Source organism: Aulonocara sp. 'chitande type north' Nkhata Bay, linkage group LG2 (assembly GCF_057382095.1).
Source record: "Aulonocara sp. 'chitande type north' Nkhata Bay isolate Kocher_YH1m ecotype deep benthic linkage group LG2, A_spYH_male_GT1.1, whole genome shotgun sequence".
Classification (NCBI taxonomy): Eukaryota; Metazoa; Chordata; class Actinopteri; order Cichliformes; family Cichlidae; genus Aulonocara; species Aulonocara sp. 'chitande type north' Nkhata Bay.
Window position 1 is genome coordinate 2,980,774 of NC_141345.1, and position 18,619 is coordinate 2,999,392.

General features: G+C 42.2%; 1 protein-coding gene and 1 non-coding gene across 10 annotated transcripts in view; one reads left to right on the plus strand and one right to left on the minus strand.

The window, feature by feature from the left end:
- Positions 1-18,619, minus strand: part of bcorl1 (BCL6 corepressor-like 1) — a 34,849-nt gene that overhangs the window by 15,082 nt on the left and 1,148 nt on the right. For 3 of the 9 annotated variants that reach the window (XR_015130492.1, XM_086301868.1, XM_086301937.1), the window contains exon 1: positions 4,235-4,387. The exons of 1 other annotated variant lie outside the window; for it this stretch is intronic. The gene's annotated coding sequence lies outside the window, so the exon portion shown is untranslated. 5 more of the 9 variants (XM_086301923.1, XM_086301895.1, XM_086301914.1 and 2 more) reach the window with 5 other exon arrangements.
- trnav-uac (transfer RNA valine (anticodon UAC)) lies at positions 15,855-15,927 on the plus strand. The gene has a single exon. It is a non-coding gene; the product is annotated as a tRNA-Val (tRNA).

The following is an 18,619-nucleotide window of genomic DNA, read 5'->3' on the forward strand; positions in this document are numbered from 1 at the left end:
GTTCTCCTTTCAGCTACAGAAAATATCTGTTCGACTAAACCTTCGAGAAGAAGAAATAAGTAACTAACTTTGGGCAACTGAAAACTTCCTTTCTTTAAGATATGCTTGGAGTTCAGCTGTGTTACAATTTCCTAAGAACAAGGAGACAATCTAGAGCAGCAGAGAGAAGTGTGGTAAACTGATGGCACGTATTCGTTGTGTTATTCCCTTTGATTTTATTTTGTTGCACATAGGGGATGTGGAAAGCTGCCAGTGCTCATCCATTTGAAATGTGAACTCTCTTCACTAAAAGAACATTGTACATTCACTGCGTAAAATGAGATCTAATGCATTAATTGAAGCATAGAAGGATTAGGATCCAATGAACCCTTGGCAGAGACACGTAAGAAACTACCACAAATGATGTCTTGATGCATTCTCGATCATCCAGGAAAGTAAATCTCCAAAAGTTGATTCTGTTCATCTGGACGTAGCGTTTTGTGGGAGAAACGTTTCGTCACTCATCCAAGTGACGTCAAAATCAAATTCTCACGACCATTGATCAACAACCACTGACCAAAACCCACTGATCAAAGACCATAAGTACCATTCACAGAGAGTTGGGGAATGGCTGGGCCAGGACTCTGCAGTCTATTTACACCTACAGGCCAGTGGACACTCTTTCAATGATGAGGATGTTCACATCCTGGACAGGGAGGAACGCTGGTTTGAGTGCGGAATCAAGGAGGCCATTTACGTGAAAAGGGAAAGACCATCTCTGAATCGAGGAGGGGGCCTGAGGGTACATCTTTCGCCATCTTACAATGCTGTGATTGCAGCCATTCCCCAACTCTCGGTGAATGGTACTCATGGCCATTGATCAGTGGTCTTTGATCAGTGGGTTTTGGTCAGTGGTTGTTGATCAATGGTCATGAGAATTTGCATAATTATGATTAAGGAACTGACCTCTCAGCCCATTGTTCCTTCAGTGGGCTGGTTTCAGTCATTATGCAAATGTACTGTTTATAAGGTTGGGGAAACCTGCAGTCAGCTGAGACTGAAGAAGTCACTTGGATGAGTGACGAAACGTTTCTCCCACTGAAAACGCTACGTCCAGATGAACAGAATCAACTTTTGGAGGAGTACCACAAATGATCACCTCTTTCATGTTCCATTTCATTTCTGCAAGTTAACCTTAAATATGATGTACTCCGGAAACTTTTTATGTTGGAAATTAAAGGAGATGGTTTTAATCCTTCTGACAACCTCCCTGCCACAGAGTCCATATCATACAAAATATCACATCATACAAAAAAGAAAATTATGAGAAACCATCAAAGTTTTTTTGAGCCAAAAAGTTGAATCGTGTTCAAATAATTATTACTGTCTTCAGTAATAAAAATGGGCATAACAATTTCTACGTCTACATGTTCACTGGAGGTTCTCGCTCAAGCTTGTGACTTTACAAAATCGTCCTGGTTGAACACAGAGGAGGTTTCCCCTTCAGCAGGTGTACACAATAGGAACAATAATACCGAGCCACATCTCTCAGGTGTTTTCAGTCTCATTGCCACAAAACCAAGCACCTAGCCATGCAAACTGCCTTTACAAACATTTGTCAAAAAATAGGTTGTTCTAAAGAGTTCAATTAATTTGAGAGTGGTACTGTAATAGGATGCCATCACTGCAACGAATGTGAAATTTCTTCCCTCCTAGACAATTCACAGTCAACTGTAAGTGGTATTATTGCAAAGTGCAACTCGGCCACCATGTACAACTACACTATGCAATATGTCATCAACACTCTACTCACTCAGTAACTGCAGAGCTCAAAACCTCCTTATTTGACATTAACATCAGCACAAAAACTGTGCCAGAAGCTTCATTAATAAGCAAAAATATCTATTACACTTGAGAACATCAAGGGACAATTAGCAAAAAAAGCGAAAATTATGTAGGATAACATGTGCTAACTTTAATGCAGCCTGGGCATACACGCGCATTAGGGGAAAATGTGCAAAAAATAAATATCAATGCTAGATTAGACCTGAAATCAGCGAAATCTCAATATTACAAGATTGGGATTAAAAAAAACATGAATGGGATACCCCTGGTTTTTACTGCAGGAGCCCAGTGAGAAATGCTTTTAACAGTCACTTCAAATAGAGGCTCTACCTAAGGCGACCCAGGGCCTGTCCCCAGCAGGCTCATTCAGTAATCCATGAGGCAATCAGCTGTTACTGCTCAAATGATCTTTTGTTAGAGCCGACATCAGTGTGTGTGTTTTGTGTTGATTAAGTCATGCACACCCGCGAGTGACAAGAAACGAGCAAAGGTTTTTGCATGTGCGCATATAGTTAATGATTATGCATAACTGGACCAGTTACTGGCATGCAGCCTTAAATGCTCAACAGCCAGATTTAATGACCAGACAATCCCACTCACTGCTTTTCTATTGAAAACTCGCACAAGACAAGTTAAAAAGCACTGATGGCCATACACACGATTAGGAATTATAATTAAAGCGTGAATCAACTTCATATATAAGTACACAGCTTACACTGGGGACACACGCTGGAACTGACCCTAGTATTTACTGTAGATAGAGGTGAGCGCAGACGAGCGCATCTGCAAGCAAATGAGACGACTACAAAAGGGACTGTGCAACAAGAAAATCTGTGCCAAAGCTTTGGGGGGAAATGGAAATGCTTCACCCTTGAATCAGTGAAACATAACGAAGATGATGCACATAATGACTGACAAGCCAATCTCTGCTGGAATCTGCGAGCACGACTGAAAAAAGGGAAATCCAGCGATGCAGATGCCGCTGTGTGCAGCGACGGTCTGCATACATTACCGTACAACAGTTGCTTACAGCTACTTTGTCTTTGTGCTGCGATCGCGGTCGACTCCGCCACTAAACATTTGAATTCATCCGCTCTGATGTAGGCCAGTAAATATATGCAGCAGTCCGCGCATACGCACACAGACAGCCTCACACACACACCGTGGACAACACAAAGTCGAGCCTGGGAGAAAAGAGAGAAAGAAAGAAAAAGCCTTTGAGGAAAAACAGCCGCGAAGAAGCCAAATTGTTCCGATGTAGCCTACTTCCACCCGGTCAGCTCGCTGCCCAGCCCACGTACACGGCACAAAAGACACACGTTCCCAATGTCACATCTGAAAAGTGCACAATAACAACACATGCCCACTGAAGCGTTAGGGAACCCCGAAAACAACACGTTTACCTCTGCTATAATTATCAGCAAGAAAAAACTCTGGAGAGCTCCAGGTCGCTCCCTCCTCTCTCTCTCGCTGGAGATGGCGAGCAGTCACCATAATGAGAGAATGGCAACTGGCTCTCAGGTGATCGGTCCATCCGCACAAAAACACGGGCGCAAACTGAGCAGACAGGCTGTCTGCGTCTCTGAACCTCGTCTAAATAACCCGGAGAGGAGAGGATGGAAAGGTCCAGAGATGAAAGACAGATGTTTGAGGAAAATATAGCAAAGTGACACGAGAGATTCCGCTCCTGTCTAGTGGCTGCCTGGGCTACGACGTAGGAGCACACAATGTGTCACATCTCCCCCTGATAAGGTAAGTGAACATCAATGCGAAGACGCGGGGAGAACAACGGGAGAGCCAAACAAACTAAACTCCTGGCCCGTTTCATCAGCCTACAAAGTAACCCTGCCGGTAGACGTTTTTACAAACAAATAATCCGTTTCTGCCGCTGATAGCACAGAAAACTGGAGGCGCAGACTTACTGGCAGATAAGTGTGTGTGGGGGGGAAGAAAAGTAACCAGCAGGAGAACGACCATAGGGGTGGGTGGCACAACTTATTGTGCGGCTGGAGTGGCCATGAAAAGGGGGCAAACAATATAGTTAACTCCGCTGACCACCACTACCACCACCACCTCCAGCAACGTTAGGTTTCCAGCTTCCCTGCGCAGCGGATTCTCCGCGAAGCCCTCGCAGCTCTCCCGGCGGTTTGCATGTTGAGGCAAGCTACTGTTATTTATCCCCGACCTAATGCGAAGTGCTCCCGTCCCTCTTATCGGCCCTTTAGCGGACCGACTGAGCCACTTCGGCGTGGAAAGGCATTCATCAGAGCCCCCGACCCACCGAGCCTGTCCTCTGCTCTCCTCTCCGGCCCCTTTCGGGCTTTCTCTTTCTACGCAAAATACTGAATAGTCCCCAAGACAATCAGCTGTAGGGATAAAAAGATTTCTAATGACACAAACAGTTACGAACCTGCTCGTCCAGATGGCATGTGAACCACCGTGCAGGCACGACTGTGATACGGCCGTGTCCAGCCTTTCGCCTCTACAGTCCGCGGCTGCTCACTGATCTCGACGGTTTTCGGTCCTAAAAGTCCGAGGGGCTGGGGGAGGGAGGAGGGGAGGGTAGGAGAGGGGGGGTCGCCAAGACGGTCCGTTCCGTATCTCCAGTCTCCAGTCTGGTGTGAGAGAGAGCGAGAGAGGGGGTGGGGGGGAGCAGAAGGGTGCACGGTGACAGCATGGGAGATGTAGTGCTCGGCTATCCACGCCCAGGATTAAACGCTGGAGAGGCAGGGAGCGGTGAGGACTGCAGGTACCGGCATGCAACGCGAGCTCCAGCCGCTCAAGGGGAATGGGGGGGATCGCGACCAAAAGAGTGTAACGGTGCGCTAAACTGAAAAGGCTTATCGGGGTAACGAAGTAATAAACCTCGTTTAAAAAACAAAAACATTTTATTCAAACCCACAACAACAACAAATTTAGCCCCGAGTATCGCTGGATGTCCGTGCGCGCCTGGGTGTCAGCGGGTCAATTAACAGTCAGCTGTGGGTGATGGTTTCTAAACGGCCACAATATGAATTAAAAAAAAGAGTGGGAGAGGTTTGGGTCCGTTGCAGGGGAATTAACGCGAGGAAGAAAGACTCCGGGGTGTTGGAGGCTCTCCAGTTACATGCTGTAGGCTGCAGACTGGCGGACTATAGCTGGGAGAAGATGTGGAGGGGAAAGCTTTACTTTTTTCCTTTTTTATTTTACTGGATTCTTTTGAAATAGATACGCATGAAACCTATGATCCTCATATACATTTTTTCGTTATTTGTGACGATACCATGCATCCAACCTTACCAGTGAATGAGATTAAGCTTCCAGCACTGACCTCTGTCAGCTCAGCTCAAACCCAACTTTTTCTTGCAAGCTCTTTTGGAAATTTTACACCTGTGTTTTCATCGTGTTTAATCGAACTGATTTTAAACTATCTGCATAACTATTTTCACATTGCTTTACAAACCAAAAGTGATGTTATTAAAGTGCTGAGTTAGGATTATTCACATCAACAATTTGCTCGCAGATGCTTGCTCTCTTTCATAGAAAACACCAAGAACACAACTCATCATTCTTCTTTGCAAATTTACTTCCTTTTTGCCATGCACAGTCACCACATGTATTATGCTGAAAACATCCCAACTGAAGCATGTGATTTTTATTATTATTAATATTTTATGTGACACTTGGAATGAGCCAGTCCAGGCCTCATGCTGTGAAGCAATTCTATAAACACGGCCGCTAATAAACATTTATAATGAATATATGAACAAACAGAGTGCCATTCCCTCAGCGGTGCCTCTTCAGTTCCCTGTCATTCACCTCTTGCAGTGCTGTGTGTCAAAATCACATTTCCTGTTACTATCAGGTCAGCTCAGGTTTTAACTGGATAGAGAGAAGTGGTTTTAAGACAAGTTCAAGGCATAACTACAATATGGATGAGGCTTGGGTTTTGAATGTTAATGTTAGCCCTCAGATTTCTTCTCTGTATAAAAATCCAGACAGCTGACCCAATGCACAAGGACAAGAGCCTACAACCTACTGACAACAATCCAAACATGCTTAATATAGAAGCCACACTGTGTTTAACACAACCGAAGAGGGTCAGGATACAAAACAAGACACGTTATTGCAAAGGTAATATCATCTACAACCTTCTCTAGAAGGTTGTGTGCCTCATTTGTAATAGAACAAAATCCCCATTCGTTTACAACCATTTGTAGCCTGTTGTGAATTGGAACAAGTTCACACTGAAACATGAGCAGCCTCCTCCTTCTCTGACTGCAGGGAGCTGGATATCTGTCGACCACCAGCTCATGTGTGCAGTTATGAAGTGAATGACAACACATCTGCAGCTTCCATTCAAACAAAGGCAAACAAACAAACAAACAAAAAAAACCTTAAAGTTTCAACCCAGCCTGTGGAGCAGGAGGTTTACACTTGGTCCTGCCCGATTCTCTCCCCTCAAAAGATAAACAACCACAGGATATTTAGCCCTCTCACTCCATAATCACATTTTGGCTCAGTAGTTAAGCGGTACAGGTTACCCTGCTGTAATTAGGCCACTTGTCTTACCTGAATCCTGAAAGCAGCGCAGGCCTGCTGTTTACAAGGGTATCCGCTCCTTTAGGCCAACAAATTTCCTACTTTTCTCAATACTTGCGATGGTGAGGAAATAACCGTGCACGCATACACACGGGGGGACCCTGACATCGTCGCGCCACTGAAAAAGAGTTTGTTTACTACCATGCACGATCTGTGTCGGATCCTGACCAGCACGGCGGTGCAGGACAAACGATCGCGTCCATCCGCCGAGAGCACCGCGAGCAGAAACTACTTCGCTGCTGCTCTCCTATCGCGGAGTGGATCGGTGTGTGAGAGCCTCTAACATGCCCTTCGCCATTCGCTCAGTAATGGCTGCGTGCAGGCAGCCAAATCGTTGACAGATGGCCAAACGTGAAATTGGGAAACAAAAAAAAACGCCGATCAGTAAAAAAGAAAGAAGGAAAAACGGAGGAAGAACGCCGAAGAGGACCGAGCATAAAGCACGAGTATCACAAAGTCGCCTGCTGACACATCGCATTGTGTCTGAGTCGGGGTAACCCGGAGACCTCAACGACCGCGCAAGAGCTATCCCGGTAGTGGCCGGCCGCTCGGCGCTTCACCAATTATAGACGAGTTTGGTTCACGGGCTGCACATCGGACAGCTGAGGGCTTCAAAAAAAAAAAAACTTGTTATACGTGCATTTGTAAATCAGTCGAGCAGGGATGTAGCAGTCCGCACATGCACTATGACAACTGCGATATAGATGAAGGCACGTTGTTTATATCGAAGGCCCGATCTCTTTTTATGAAAGAATACACCGTCTTCAAAGTGGGCATTCACAGTCATCTATCTGTGAGTCATATTGGAGATTATCGACCCTACCTATTTAGGCCGCCATGCTCTCCAGCAGCGACGAGGATGTCCCGTCTGAGTTGGTGGTTCACCTGGTCAGTGTTGAATGTCGAGGCTGGGAGGATGGAAGAATAACGCGCTTGAGTGAAAATCAAGCGCATTATTCTTCCATCTTGGTCTAAGTAATGAATTATTCCACAGCGAACGAAAGGAGGAAGGCAGCCGATCACAGAAACAGTCAGGGTGATGTTCTTATTTTCCAGGTTAATGGATGGCCCGATGCGCCGTCCACATCGCCTTTTAAATCTGCCTGAAATTAAAACATATCTCTTTGCCTTCAGTTACCGTGTCCGCGTTTGGGTAACCGACTGCATCCACTGCCGGCACGCTTGGACTGCACACTCAGATGTCATCTCGACACACAAGTTGGCTTGTCCATAGGCTACATGTGACACGATCCTACATAATGCCGTGGGATAACAGCGAAACATCTCCGCAACTACAGGCTCCGGTAGCGGCTCCCGCAAGACAGCGACAACTAGAAAATGCAGATATCCAGGTCAAAGTTTGGCAGAGTTTTGCTCGCCCTCAATAGCATTGTGCAATGCCCCCTTTAATGCCCCCTGCTCGCCCGTAACGCCTTTGTTATTAGTAATCGCATGGTATTGCACCGTCTTACCTTGCGCTCCGAGCCGTCTACAGCCACAAAGCCTTCACACACAGCGCAACAAGCTATTGTTGTCTCCACGGTGGCTTCGCTGCGGGTCCGGGGATGTGATTTTGAAGTAGAATGAATACAGTATGTAATTTTGGCTTGTCCTCGCGATCTTCCCTTATTGCCAGTTTTCGGTCTGCAGCAGCTGGAGATGAAAATCGCGCACCCTGGGTCCTAGCGCCGGGTAAAGCCCTACAGGTGAATAACAAACACGCTGGGTGCTCGGTGGGCTTGAATCTTTAAATGAACGATCCTCGGCGAGTCAGACATACAGTCCTTATAAAGCAGCTTCTCACAGCAGATTTAGATGTTCTGCTTAGAGGTCACTTAAAAAAAGAAAAGAAAAAGGTGTGATCTAAATTTTGATTAAGCGTGTCTTCAAGTCCAATTAAGCTGCCCACGCATTACTTTAACATTCTAATGATGGTTTAGCGTCAGACCCGTGCAGCCCAATTAATCACGGCACGCTGCAGTCTCCTACGAGGCCATCCAGCTCACTGCAGATGTGCAAAAAGAAGTAAAAAGCCAAAAATCAAAGTGACCAGTTTTCACTGTAAAGGTTCATTCATTGTTTGTTAAAACGTAGCCACTTACATGAAGTGTAAATACATTTTCTTTGCCACTGCTGCACAGTTTACCCAATAAGTTTTTACATGTTTAGCAGTGGAGACAAAATGGTTAGAAACTACCTTTACTGGTGGGCTTTATATTTGCTGATATTAGCTCACAGCAGATATACCGCAACTGCAATTTCAGATGCTAAATACTGAATACTGTTTATGTCGTGTCACTGTTTCATGGTCTGTCCATCATTTAAAACATCCTATATTGCTCGGGCTGTAGCTTTACCATTCTGTGTGGTGCTGTAAAATAAAGGTATTGAGTAATACCTTTTCTAGAGCGGGTGTTAATATGAATCTGCTAAGGCAGGAAGCTTTGGACACGAGTTAGACAGCCTATATATATTTCCTGTGTGAATGAAATATCGTAGTTCAGATGCAGTCTCTAAACAACAGCACTTGAGGGCAGTGAGTGTTATGATGAATCTGCAAACTGATACAGCATAATACTAAAAAGGTTAAGGGCATACCATATTATTCTAACTGTAACTGTTTAACTCCACGCTGGGTGGCATTTGTTGCATGCCACACCTCCCTCTCTCTGCCAGTTCACTGTCTCTGGATTGTGAACAGATGAAGTAACAAAACCAAAAAAAAAAAGAACCAAAATATGCACAAGCAAGATGGAGGGCCTGTGTCCTAAATGTCACCCACACAGGCTAATAAAGAGTCTGACATCATCTGTAGATATGACGGCCAAAGGTTTTGCTTTACAAACCAAACCTGTGGATAAATATATTGTTGAGTTACTAATGAATCACTTTAAAAGTCTTGAAAGAAGCTCACAGAGGCTAATTAAAAACAGAAATAGCTTGTTCTCTTGGCAACATGACAGACAAGACAGAATAAATATTACAACAGCACAAATATAGATGTTAGAAAAATAAAGTTTAAAAAGCAAGTGAGTGAGATTCACATAACACAATGTCTATTTTATTTCAGTTAACAAATTCATTTTAGTTAAATTCAAGCATTTTGCTGCATTGCTATGCCTGGACCTCCCAAAGGGCCAGAAAGGTCGGGACACCCAGGCAACTTATTAGAGGCTGTAAAAGTAGCTTAAGTCAGTGAACAAATCATCACTGCTGTTAAAGTACCACATTTTCCAGGATACAAACCTTCAACGGATCAAAACTTAACCAGTAGGTAAAGCGCTAAAAGCAAACACAAGCGAAAATGGATGGATTGAATGTGTGTTAGTGGAAGTTTATGATATAGGGCCCGTGGTCTATTTGCCAAATGAGGCTTGTCTGCAGATTTAGGGAGGAGACATACTTCTTTTTCTTGAAAAGAGGAACTGGGGAGCAGTACCTGAGATCTTTCATAAAGGATCTGACCGAGCAAAACTGTCAGAGATGCTATAAAAGCCTCATCAGACAACTGCTACACACACTGCACAGTAGGACAGCTGTCTGTGCCAGTAATGGCCACTGCTTCCACTGAATTCATGTTCACACAATTATCTATTTAGGGGACTGACTGCAGGCTAACCTGAGCTGGTTATTTTTTAGACACCATCATATCGGTTAAATTGTAAGCCCAAATACAAAATGACATACATGCTTACTGCACATGAAAGCTTTAGGATTTCACAGTTTAGATTTTATCTGCCCAGATTTTGAGATATCTGACTGATAATGGACAGTCTGGATGATCTAAAGACCTTGCTGTGAGCAGTTGTCACTGAAAATACACAACTTCACACTGATGGACAGAGTCTATGGAAACTGCTGACAGTGACATCTAAGAATTATCCAGAGTAAGTGGGACACTGCAGCTGATTTTTTAAAAACACATTTTATATTAATATGCATCATTTTGGGATGGGGGACCTAAAACTTAACAAGAAACACTAGCACAACATCCGCAACCCACAACACTAGGGCTAAATGAAATGTTCTTGAGCAATTCTGACAACCAGCCAGATGTTCATGTGGCATGTGATCAATTTAAGGTGTTTCATGAGGAGAAAAGACAAATAGACAGACAAGAACATAAAAGGAAGATGATTCAGAATGAGAAAACCGTAGATGTCGCTTATAGATATGGCACAAACCTTCGACTGAGACATAGACGGCTCTGCAGGTCACACTCTCCAGGGCTCCGGGTCTACAGTCACTGGAATCATGCGTAAGTCCGAGAAGATGACCATCAAAATGGCCACAGGCATCTAACAGCAAATGACATTGCTTGTAAAACTGGGAACACGCTGCAGAGATTAAAGTCTAACTGAAACAGCAATTTAGTTCCAGTGACTGATTTTCAAGATGGTACAACATCTGCATTGGTCTGCACCAAATCAGGCCGTCTACTCTTGATGGCGGGTACACATTATTGTGTAGAAGAAGATTAGGAGTAAATTCTTTCACCCACTTGAAGCTTACATTTTTCTAATCAGTTCTGATTGACTCAAAGCATCACAAACCTTTTATACAAGACAGCTGTCACTCTGTTAACAGACCGGTCTGCAGCGTAGCACTACACGCTTCGCTATAAATCACACAAGTGCACTGCATCAAATAATTATCAGTTTCAGTTTCACCTCTATGTGTCCACATTCTCTCTGTTTATCACAAGTGCATTTGTGATTTCAGTTTTTTATGGCCGGCCTCTTTCTGTTGTTAGAACACATCATCATAAAGGAAGAGCTTCATCCACACATCCATGCATTCTCCTAACTATTTATCCAATTCAGGGTCACTGGGAAGCTGTAGCCTATACCAGCTGTCACTGGGAGAGAGGTGAGGTATACCAAGGTCACATCACCAGTCTATCATAGGGCTAACATAGAGACAGATAATCATTCATGCTCACATTCCGACCTACAATAATCACCAAGTATGTGGACTTTGTGAGGAAGCCGGAGTCCATAACAGAACCCACACAGACAGAAGATACTCTCCCCAGAAAGGAAGGCTCTATATAGCTGCCAGATTCAAGCCTAGGACCTTGTTGCTATAAGGGGGGGGGAGAATAGTTTCATTGCCATGCTGTCTTCAATACAAATATATCCAAAATGCATTGTTTTCAGTCCTGTGTTAAAGGCATGCTTTGGAATATTTGACCACAAGTGACACTACGGAGCAATATTCCACAACAAGACGCCCTGTGGAGATTTCTTGTAAACAAACAAAATATATATTTTTTTACATTTAACATTAACACTAAGCCAATTTTAAAGCATTTCAAATCGAGCACTGTTTTGATCCATATCTGCTCACTGGCAAACATATTCCAATCTTTTGTTTATTTCAGGACTCAGATTGCTCTCTCGCTTTGTACTAAGGCCCCTGGTTTGAACCTTATGGTCGGCTGCGGCCTTTGTGTGTGAAGTTTGCATGCTTTTCCTGTGGCAATGTGGGTTTCCCCTGGGTATTCTGGTTTCCACTCACTGTGAAAGTGTTTTTACCTGTCTCTGATCTAGCCCAAAGTCAGATAGGATAAGGTCCAGCCAGTCATCCTTGTCCTAAGTGCTTGAGAAAAAAGCTACTGGCCTTCTTTTTATAACGTTCATGAAGACATTCTGATCTGAAAGGCTTCTTTAGTTCTAAAAGGTGATATGATTCCCAGGTATTTAACCTTAACTGAAGTTGTCACCTTGGAGGTGATACTGACCCACCCAGTCATCCAGTGAGTCTTTAGGGTGACATGAGCCAAGGTGTGAATTCTCTGTGAGACAGTGCCACAACCTGCCATTGTGTGAGTCATTAAGGTCACATGGGTCAAGGTGTGAATGGGAGTTGAATTGCCTCGGAAGGGATCGTAAGACTGCATTGTAAAAGGGCTGATAGTTTGTGGCATCGGTCAGTTTCAGACGTATGCAGATAGCCCCCTTTACCTCTCACTCCCGCCGTTTGTCTTCTCTGCCCAGAATTTGAACATTTGTATCCTGAAAGGAGCGTCCCTAACAGGGGTTTCCTTGGCAGAGAGTACTGATGATTTAAACCTTCTCTTACTGTGATCACATTACTTGTAAATATAAATCTAAAATTACAACACAGACCTTACTTTTAACTTCTGTGTATCTTAATTTATTTATTTTTAGAAAATTTTGCTGGTGCAACTCTCGGCAATAATCCAATTTTTTTTTTTTAAGTTGCAGTTTATTACAAGTCCAAGAAATGGCATTTGGAACTGCCTAGCATCAATAGTGGACATGTAAGTACATGCAGATATGTCCTCATTTGACAAAAAACTTGGTCCCAAACCTTGATCCTGTTTCATTCCACGCACTATTAAGGTGATTGACAGCTGGTGAAGTTAAAATTCAAGCCAAAAAAGAAGCAATTTTAAATAATCTTTACAAATGTGCTACAAAGAAAACAATGCTTTCAGTATCTCTGTTTGACACCAGAAACACAAAATGTCCTTTAAAATGAACATAGCTCTAAGATAATTCAATCTGATCTATAAATGGAAATTAATATAAGACTTAATTTCAAAATTGTACATAGGTGAGATAAGCCAATTCCTATATACAGAGTACATAGGAAATGGCTTAGCTGACCCTTTTGCCCAGCATTTTAAACATCTGTAACTGCTTAAGTAGAGGACATATCCACATAAAATTTTCAGGGATGACTAACACATTTGACGTCTGTTAAAAACTGAAACCAAATCTGTTTGACGACAATTTCGTCCTATGAATAACTATGAGCATCGATTCCACTAGATACATTATAGCTTCAATAACAAAACTGCATCAATTGAATGTTCATGGTCCAGAGTAACAGAGCCCAGCAATGGTGCCCTGGATGTTCTATCACTTGAGAAAACTTTGAAAAGTGCATCATATAATGTGGGATAAATAGCTATAACAACTCACAGCATTTTTTAACAGTCATGAATTTGGAGCCTCTGGTGTACTTCTAGGGTCTTTGACTCAGAAAGTATGCATATTGTGAAGGTAAAAATTTGGATTAATTCAGTAAATTAAATCATTCCGAAGCACGGTACTGTGAAAGAATGTTTGTGGGGTCTAAACACTGAGTAAAGCTGTTTTAATGCATCCATTTAAATCGCTGATGAATTTTAGCATCGCTATTGCCCCAGTTAGAGTCAACACACTTTCTGGATTCCTCCATCAGCTGATGAGGAGGTCATCCAAATGAGTGAAGATGTAGTGAATGGCTACGGATAGTTAATGGATCCTCACCACCTTCTGCAGCACTTGTTGGACACGCAGCTGAACACTTTCTCTGTTGCACTCTGCTGCCACAAGGACACGTACAAAAAGTCTTCACCAAATCATCAGATTTAAGGCACTTATTATATTATATTTACATTTATTGAGCTCTTAACTTATTGTTTTTTCTATTTAAAACTTTTCAAGCTATTTTCTTTTGTGATACTGTACACATGTTACTGAGCTAAGTTGCTTTTCATGTTTTAGCTGCTTTAACACAGTGATTTCTCATTTGGGGGATAAAGATTTTTTTTTTTAAATCTTACATACATACTTTAAAAAAAACCCTGCTCATTGTAAAGAGGTCAGGTAGGAAATTGTGTAGAAAATTAATATTTATAAGACTGAAATTGTTTGAAAATGACTATTTAAAAACTGTTAAATAGTCTAGGCTACAAGGTGTTTAGATGAATAACTCTATTTACTTTACAAGAGAGTTTAAACATAAAAAAACAATTTTTATTAAAAAGTTCTTTTATGAAAGGTAATTCTGCTATCTTATTTGAGTTTTGTGTCATACTTTAAGTTTCTATCAGACAAAGATAATACACTGGGATTCAGGGAACTGAGCAGAAAATGTAAGCAATTTAAGCTTTTCAGTGTTTTTAACAAAATAATTTAAAATATCTCCTTAGCAATTTAACTTTTAACTTCCAAGTTTACTTTGTGATACTGTATGGCCTGTCTAGCGTCATACACAGATACCATTTGGTCAAATGAAGTCTGTGGCACAGATCTAGCATGTCTTGCATTTTGATCCTGCCCACATATGAATCTATATGATTAATTCTGGCCTGCTGTGTTGGATCAGTGAGAATACAAGCTCTGGCTGGCTCTCAAGGTGTGCTATTGTACCCCACATGATAAACAGACGCAGCTGTCATCCCCACGTTGTTCAGCCAGCCTGACTCCCCTTCCCTCATTGGCACCGAAGAAAGCTGGAGTCAAAACAGCTAAAAATGGAAGAATGAGATGCTGAGGCGATTTCAAGAGGCCAGCGAAAGGAAAACCTCTGGAACAAATAACTTATAGTGTGCATGATTGAAGATCAAGTCATTGCAAAGAACATAAATATGAATACATATTTCAGACCCCACAGGAGCATAAAAAAACAGGAGGGACCGGCCATTTGAACAGAAGCCTGATTGAGGAGCCTCACCAATCAGCAGCAAACACACTTATCACAATTTAGCAAGAGGATGAGAGCGCTTAGGAATTTATATTTGAACCCTCTGATGGGCACCTCTGGAGCTCTTGAGATGAATAATGCACAATAGATACAACAGATACAGATAAGCAGGACAGCGTTAAAAAAGCTAGACTGCTTCTGCTGGACATGTTTAAATACCCTGCTTGTTGCTGCTCTCTGCCTCGTTATTCTGCTTGTCTAAATGTCACATACAGCCATGTGTAATGATTAAACCTGCTAAGTAGTGTAAATATTACAGCATTAAATGTGTGTTTTTAACACATGGCCAAGGTAAATAATAACTTTCAGTGTGTCTGGCTATCAGTTAGTCTTTGATCTAACATCGTGCCTGCTTCCTCTTTTCACAATACACTGAAGTACAGTTACAGTGTTCAGCTATGTGGCAAAAGAGGTTTTCAAGACTGGAATCACATGTTTGAGCAACAAACACACTTGAGCCATGCTAGCCGGATAAGCCAAGAGTGCTTCCTAAGCTAGAAACGCTAATCCTGACTTGGTATGTTGTTAGTTCATGCAGTCGGAAGGCTGGACACACGGACAAATGGAGGCGACTCGCCCCGCTCGATTATTTCCAGCTCACAAGTAGCACCTCGGTGCTAGCTACCATAACGTGTGATCGGTCAAACAAGCAAAAAGAAAAGGGGGGCTCCACTGGCGCTGGAACTAAAAACAGCAGCAGCTAGGTTAGATTAGGACGTAGTTAGGTTAGTATCCGAGCGAGATGACTTACTGGGAGAGACTGACACTCATCGTCACTTTGTCTAAAAAGCAGCGAAGCACAGGGAACCGCTTGAAAGAGCAGCGAATACCAGCGGACTCTCGAAGCGGCTTTCCTTCATCATATTGGAAAAAACAAGCAATTATTAGCCACGTTAGATGTATCGCGTATTCTTTATTATGCTACACTTCGGAAAGGACAATCAGCTGGTTCCATAGTGTAGCGGTTATCACGTCTGCTTTACACGCAGAAGGTCCTGGGTTCGAGCCCCAGTGGAACCAGGAATACTTTTCTGCTTCGAAACTGAGTGGAAGCCTCTGCAGTAGGTAGGTTACTATGCTGATAAATTATTAAAATGAAACTAATGTACACTTACTCTATACTTCTAAAACTTTGCAAATATACAAAGTTCAGGCTGGACTCCACTTAAAAATACATAGCGATATTCTCTGAATGGCAAAAAAGCATATATGAAGCAAGGGTAACAGGACAACCTGTCTAAAGACTAACAGGTTGTCCTGTTACTCTTTGAAAATAGGTAGATCTTCTATACGTCTGTCATTCTGGCCTAATGTGTCCACTTGTTGGCCGTGATATGACCGAGTTGAGTGTGTAAGTTTCTTGTTGGTGTGAGATTATTTACACTCTAATGGTGAAAAATACTGGTTTGAAAGGCTACCTGTAAATTTTCTTTTTAAGGCCCCAACAGGCCCAACAGAAATATGATTCTGCAGTGTCTGGATGAATAAGTGATGGGCAAGAGGAAGCTACACACCACTAGTGGATGGTTTTGTGCCGTGGTCTAACAAGAATCATGTTTCTAATGTAAATAACAGCAGAAAGGTGGGGATCAACTTCAGAAGGAAGATGAAGACTACATGGCCTGTGTCTATCCTGGGGTAAGATGTTGGCGTGGTGGACGACTACAAGTAACACATCGACAACAGGCTGAACTAGAAGAGGCTGTATACAAGAAGAGGGTGAGCAGGCACTGGCTGGAAGGTGGACACTTCTAAAACTGCGGTGGACAGGAGGTCACTTAACAAACTGCTTTCTATCTGGGATAATTCTAACCACCCTCTACAAGACTTACTGGAGAACCTTCTCTACCAGACCAATTCAGCTCTGCTGCCACGAGGACAGAAACGGAAAACCCTTCATACCGCAGGCAATAACTACAGTACAACACGTGTAAAGCAGAAAATCATCTGAATGTTCTGTATGCTCATTTAGACATTTTATTTGAATCCTATGTGGTAACAAAACTTTATTTACTGAATTTTAGAATTTTACTTTTGCTTTGTTGATTCTGAAATGCTTAATTATTATAATTTTTAATGCTATTATCATTGTTGCTGTTTTTATTATTGAGATAAATATAGTATATTTTATCTTATTGTTATCTTTTAACAGCATTAATTTAGTAATTAGTATTGTGATTCTGCAAACACATACCTACAAAAACTCCCATTAACTCCCATTTCTCAAGACCATATTTTCAGTGTCCTAAACTGAATCAATCATCCTTTTGGCAAAACAAGTTTCACCTACTTAGACACAATTTGCAGATCCTATTTAACTGTATTTCAAAATGATAAACATGCGATCACTCCCTAAACACATTTTTCCACAGTGATTCGCATGCAATGCATAACTTCTAATAACACGAGGCAGAAGTAGATATCAATACAGCACAGACGTCATTTATCAAACACAACGCAAAATTTTTCTGAGGTAATTAAACTGCAACAAGACAGTTTAGAGGACTCAGAAAGCAAGCGAGAGCTGAAGGTTGATACCAATAACTGGTGAAAGCAATGTGACGTAAAGGAGGAAGAAGTAGGACGATGCGGAAGAACAATATCAAAAATAGTAATTTAAGTAGAACTGTGAGACCATGGTTTGACATTAAATGACAGCCCATATGAAAAGAAACTTCTAGACTTCATTAGACTTCCACTCACATCATTAGGTACAACGTTTCAGCTGTTCGTTAACACAAATATTTAACTGGCAAATCATATGACACCAACTCTTTGCAAATCAAAACAACCTGCTGAAGTTCAAACAAAGTATCAGAATGGGGAAGTAAAGTGCTTTAAGTGACTCTGATTGTAACTCTGACACTCTGGTTGTTGGTGCCAGACAGGCTTTTCCTTCAGAAACTGCTAATCCACTGGGATTTTTCCACAGAATATATCTACAGAGTTTACAGAGAATGATCCAATAGAGAGGAAATACCCAGTGAGTGGCAGTTCTCTAAGTGATGTTGATGCCAGACGTCACAGGAGAGTGACCCGGCAGCATTAGGCTGATAGGAAGGCAACAGCAACTCAAATAACCACTCATTACAATCCAGGTATGCAGAAGAGCATCTATGAAAGTTTTTCCATATTTCCCACACTTACAGGTTTTAAATCATCAAACAAATTTTAAAATTAGACAAAGATAACCTGAGTAAATACAGACATTTAATGATGATTTCATGTATTTAAAAAAAAAGCTATCCAAACCTAAGTGGCCCTACGTGAAAAGTAATTGCTTGTTAAACCACTTGACAGCAACAACTGCAATCAAGCATTTGCAATAACTGGCGATGAGTCTTTTACATCGCTGTGGAGGAATTTTGGCCCTATCTTATTTGCAGAATTGTTTTAATTCAGTGACACTGGAGTTTTGAGCATTACTGGGCTGTTCACAGTCATGTCAAAGCATCTCAATGTGATTGGATAGCCAGACCTTGATAAGGTGACTTCAAAATCTTAATTTAGCTTCTTTTTTTTTGAGCCACTCAGAGGTGGAGGTGTGCTTGAGGTTCAGGGCACAAACCGACTGCAGGACATTTTCCTTCAGGATTTTCTGTTACAGAGATGAATTCATGGCTCCATCAATTACAGCATCCTGAAGCAGCAAAGTGGCTCCAGACCATCACTTTAACAGCACCAAAAAAGTTCAACTTTTGTTGTCTTTTGG